The sequence below is a fragment of the Pelophylax lessonae genome (assembly GCF_965119305.1).
Source record: "Pelophylax lessonae genome assembly, chromosome: 4".
Taxonomy (NCBI): domain Eukaryota; kingdom Metazoa; phylum Chordata; class Amphibia; order Anura; family Ranidae; genus Pelophylax; species Pelophylax lessonae.
The window spans coordinates 658,648,807-658,654,806 of NC_138771.1; the positions used below are offsets into that span (position 1 = coordinate 658,648,807).

The following is a 6,000-nucleotide window of genomic DNA, read 5'->3' on the forward strand; positions in this document are numbered from 1 at the left end:
AGAACCGGGTGTAGCACATTAATGGAACCCAATGTATCATACTAACAGAACCAGGTGTAGCAAACTATTGGAACCAGATGTATCAAACTAACAGAACCAGGTATAGCACGATAAAGAAACCCAAACTTTAACACTAACAGAACCAGGTGTAGCACATTAATGGAACCCCATGTATCACACTAACAGAACCAGGTGTAGAACATTAATGGAACCCAATGTATAATACTAACAGAACCAGGTGTAGTACATTAATGGAACCCAACCTATAACACTAACAGAACCAGGTGTAGCATATTAATGGAACCCGATGTATAACACTAAAGCTGGCCATACATTATACAATTTTCTTCTACAACTTTCCTTTAGATTTACCAAAACCATTTAATATGAGGTCACACCTAAACACTTTCAATGTTGAAAGGAATCAGGCCGGCCCTTGAACTACATAGCTGAATGTAAATCTAAAGGAAATTGAACAAGAAAATTGTATAATGTATGGCAAGCTTATCAGATCTTGAGGTATCCTGGTAATGGAACCAGATGTATCACACTAATGAGACCCAATGTATAGCAATAAAGGGGCCCAATGTACAGCCTGACAGAACCCAATGTATCACTAAGGAAACTCAATGTATCACACTAATGGAACCCAACGTACATTAACGAAACCTATTTATCAAACTAACAGAACCCAATGTATCACACTACCAGAACCCAATGCATCACACTCATGGAACCCAATGTGTCACACTACCAGAACCCAACGCATCACACTCATGGAACCCAATGTGTCACACTACCAGAACCCAATGCATCACACTCATGGAACCCAATGTGTCACACTACCAGAACCCAATGTATCAAACTCATGGAACCCAATGTGTCACACTACCAGAACCCAATGCATCACACTCATGGAACCTAATGTGTCACACTACCAGAACCCAACGCATCACACTCATGGAACCCAATGTGTCACACTACCAGAACCCAATGCATCACACTCATGGAACCCAATGTGTCACACTACCAGAACCCAATGTATCAAACTCATGGAACCCAATGTGTCACACTACCAGAACCCAATGTATCAAACTCATGGAACCCAATGTGTCACACTACCAGAACCCAATGCATCACACTCATGGAACCCAATGTGTCACACTACCAGAACCCAATGCATCACACTCATGGAACCCAATGAGTCACACTACCAGAATCCAATGTATCACACTCATGGAACCCAATGTGTCACACTACCAGAACCCAACGCATCACACTCATGGAACCCAATGTGTCACACTACCAGAACCCAATGTATTACACTCATGGAACCCAATGTGTCACACTACCAGAACCCAATGCATCACACTCATGGAACCCAATGTGTCACACTACCAGAACCCAATGCATTACACTCATGGAACCCATTGTGTCACACTACCAGAACCCAATGCATCCCACTCATGGAACCCAATGTGTCACACTACCATAACCCAATGCATCACACTCATGGAACCCAATGTGTCACACTACCAGAACCCAATGCATCACACTCATGGAACCCATTGTGTCACACTACCAGAACCCAATGCATCACACTCATGGAACCTAATGAGTCACACTACCAGAATCCAATGTATCACACTCATGGAACCCAATGTGTCACACTACCAGAACCCAATGCATCACACTACCAGAACCCATTGTGTCACACTACCAGAACCCAATGCATCACACTCATGGAACCCAATGTGTCACACTACCAGAACCCAATGTATCAAACTCATGGAACCCAATGTGTCACACTACCAGAACCCAATGTATCACACTCATGGAACCCAATGTGTCACACTACCAGAACCCAATGTATCACACTCATGGAACCTAATGAGTCACACTACCAGAATCCAATGTATCACACTCATGGAACCCAATGTGTCACACTACCAGAACCCAATGCATCACACTACCAGAACCCATTGTGTCACACTACCAGAACCCAATGCATCACACTCATGGAACCCAATGTGTCACACTACCAGAACCAAATGCATCACACTCATGGAACCCATTGTGTCACACTACCAGAACCCAATGCATCACACTCATGGAACCTAATGAGTCACACTACCAGAATCCAATGTATCACACTCATGGAACCCAATGTGTCACACTACCAGAACCCAATGCATCACACTACCAGAACCCATTGTGTCACACTACCAGAACCCAATGCATCACACTCATGGAACCCAATGTGTCACACTACCAGAACCCAATGTATCAAACTCATGGAACCCAATGTGTCACACTACCAGAACCCAATGTATCACACTCATGGAACCCAATGTGTCACACTACCAGAACCCAATGTATCACACTCATGGAACCTAATGAGTCACACTACCAGAATCCAATGTATCACACTCATGGAACCCAATGTGTCACACTACCAGAACCCAATGCATCACACTACCAGAACCCATTGTGTCACACTACCAGAACCCAATGCATCACACTCATGGAACCCAATGTGTCACACTACCAGAACCCAATGCATCACACTCATGGAACCCATTGTGTCACACTACCAGAACCCAATGCATCACACTCATGGAACCTAATGAGTCACACTACCAGAATCCAATGTATCACACTCATGGAACCCAATGTGTCACACTACCAGAACCCAATGCATCACACTACCAGAACCCATTGTGTCACACTACCAGAACCCAATGCATCACACTCATGGAACCCAATGTGTCACACTACCAGAACCCAATGTATCAAACTAACGAAACCAAGGTATCACACTAATGGAATCCAATGTTTTATAGTAACGGAACCTTATGTATAAAAGCTAACAAAACTAGGTGTACTAATGAAACCTGAGATATCAGATTAATGGAACCTGAGCTATCACACTAACATAACCAGACCCAAACCTGAACCCAATGTTTCACATTAACAGAACCTGATATATCACATTATTAGAACCGGATGTATCACACTAATGGAACCTGATATATCACATTATCTGAACCCCTATGTATCACATACACGCTAGGGGAACCTGATGTATCACAGCTCATCGTTTTATACAGCAGCCACATTTGTATTGTGCGTTAGGGCCACACTCTGTGCGTTAATCCCCCAGCAAGCACGACGGAGGGTATCAGGAGCACCAGGGGGGAGAGATAGGAAGCGACCGCCATATTTGAGATCCTAAAGTCTGCATGATATAATTCAATTAAAATGAATTGTATAAGGTCTGCGGTAGCGGCATGCTCCTCGGTGTCATGGCCCCCCTTTTTTTCTCTGTCCGCCTGGTGCTTCCACACCAATCCTTCCCATATCTCTCTCTCCCATCCTCCCTCCCTCCTCCTGGTCCACCGTTCCTCCATGTCTCCTTATCCAATCTCTGTCGCTTTTTTTTTTTTTTTCCCACGTTCCATCGTTTCCATCTCAGCCATCGACCCCTTTTACTGGTTTAGCATCCAACCCTGCCCCCACCATCTCCCCCTATCCTCAATGGCACCCCTATCTCCCCAAATCTCTCCATCCTCTCCATCTATCTCCCCATCGCCTCTCTCCCACCTCTATCTCCATCCTGTATCTCCCCCCATCCTCCTCCTCCTCTCTTTTCACCAAGTCTCCCCCCCCCCCCCCCTCTTCTCTCACACTCAGCTGGTGCAGATGCAGAAATGTCCCTCTAGGGACTTAATGTATTTTTATTTTGCCTGCAGGTAGAGAAATGGCAAGGCAGGACCTCCAAGATGGGGTCCTCTGGCCCCGAGATGTATGCCAAGCATATGGGTGATAAGATGTACGGGGAGGGTGGATGGCGGGTGGGGGGGGGGGTATAATCTGTGGACATCAGCATCCCCCCCCCCCTCCACTATCCCCAACCGTCACATGAATGAGACCTCAGCCTAGCTGCCCCCACAAGCCTATCCAACATAGAACCCCAAAGGGTTTCCATCTTGCAAACACCCCCCTACCCACCATTTAATCAAGGAACAAGGGGGTGGGGGGGGGGGGTGACTGCACTGGCACCACCACGCTCAGCATGCAGGGGGTTAAGGCAATGAGTAAAGTCGTACCCCCCCCAAGTCACGAATAGCCTAGAAATTAATCCAGAGCCCCCCAAAAAAAACCATAATGCCATATTGTGCACCTGCTTCGGATTTTCCCAGTCCTATCTGCTCATGACGGCTTAATTGCTGCCTCCACCGGGAATGTAGGTCAGGAATGGACGGTGGGGATGAGATAGATGGGGATGAAGGAAGGGGAGCAGGTTAGCGGTTGTTGGACTGGGTTGGGGGGGTTGGAGACGATGATGGTTGAGGGGGTTCAGCTCACCTCGGTGTACACGGAGGAGGATGCAGGATGAGCTCCGGATGGATGGGCAGGAATATTCCCCTGGAATGGATAGTCCGTATTGTGTGCGTGTCGATGACTGTCAGCTCATTTCCATGCAGGAATAGTGCTGTAATGGGAGCGAGCGCGGAGCAGTCTCACAAGCCCCTGTTTCTTCTCGCTGCCAGAAGAAAAACCATTTTGTTGAGCAGGAGGAGGAGGAGGAAGAGGAGGGGGGGGAGCAGCCAGAGAGGAAGAATGCAGATTGTCTATAGGGGGGGATGAGAAGGGAGCTTTGTCAGGGTTCAGGAGCAGGGGGGAGCAGCAGGGAAGTCCTGAGCTACCGCTGCTTATTGGGGGGTCACTAAGGGGGGGGCAATTATGGGGGGGCAATTATGGGGGGGTCTAAAGGGGGGGGGTCAAACATAAAATATCTCAATTAATAAATGTGCCAATGCTGATACATTAATATCAGTCTTGGGGGGGGGGGTGTCTATGAGATGTGGGGGGACATGTTGCTGTCAGTTCTGGGTCCATTAAATCACCTCTATTATAGGTTTGTTCTGCGGGTGGCATTATAGGGTCTCAAACCCCCTGTAGAGATAACACTATACATGTGATTTTGGGGTGACAGCCCCTTATATTGGGGTGACCCCAGTGTGGCTGTGATTTTGTGGCCCCCCCAACAGGTCAGCGATTTACAATGATCTGAACTGATGTGATTTTGGGGTGTCCCCTTTATTGATGGTCGAGTGGGGTGATCCACACAACAGATGAGATTTGGGGGGTGATCCGCACTACAGATGAGATTTAGAGGTGATCCACACTACAGATGAGATTTGGGGGTGATCCCACTCTACAGATGAGATTTGAGGGTGATCCACACTACAGATGAGATCTGAGGGTGATCCACGCTACACATAAGATTTGTGGGTGATCCACGCTACACATGAGATTTGTGGATGATCCACACTGCACATGACATTTGGGGGTGATTCACGCTACAGATAAGATTTGGGGGGGGTGATCCACGCTACACATGAGATTTGGGGGTGATCCACACTACACATTACATTTGGGGGTAATCCACGCTACAGATGAAATTTGGGGGTGATCCACACTACAGGCGATATTTGAGGGTGACCCATACTACAGGTGAGATCTGAGGATGATCCACACTACAGATGAGATTTGGGGTTGAACCACACTACAGATGAGATTTGGGGGTGATCCACACTACACATAACATTTGGGGGTGATCCACCCTACAGATGAGATTTGGAAGGTGATCCATGCTACACATGAGGTTTGGGGGTGATCCACGCTACAGATGAGATTTTGGGGCGATCCACACTACAGTTGAGATTTTGAGGTGGTCCACACTACGGATGAAATTTGGGGGTGATCCACACTACAGGTGAGATTGTAGGGTGATCCATACTGCAGATGAGATTTGGGGGTGATCCACACTACAGATGAGATTTGGGGGTGATCCCCATTACAGATGAGATTTGGGGGTGATCCACACTACAGATGAGATTTTAGGGTGATCAACACACACAGATGATATTTTACAGTGGCCCACCATACAGCTGGGATTTGAAGGTGATCAACACTACACATGAGATTTGGGGG

General features: G+C 47.1%; 1 protein-coding gene across 2 annotated transcripts in view; it reads right to left on the reverse strand.

The window, feature by feature from the left end:
• NLGN2 (neuroligin 2) overlaps positions 1-4,587 on the reverse strand; it is a 363,757-nt gene extending 359,170 nt beyond the window's left edge. The window contains exon 1 of one of the 2 annotated variants that reach the window (XM_082255097.1): positions 4,369-4,587. The gene's annotated coding sequence lies outside the window, so the exon portion shown is untranslated. The remainder of the gene's footprint in view (positions 1-4,368) is intronic. The other variant, XM_082255096.1, reaches the window with a different exon arrangement.
• Positions 4,588-6,000: the final 1,413 nt, after the last annotated feature.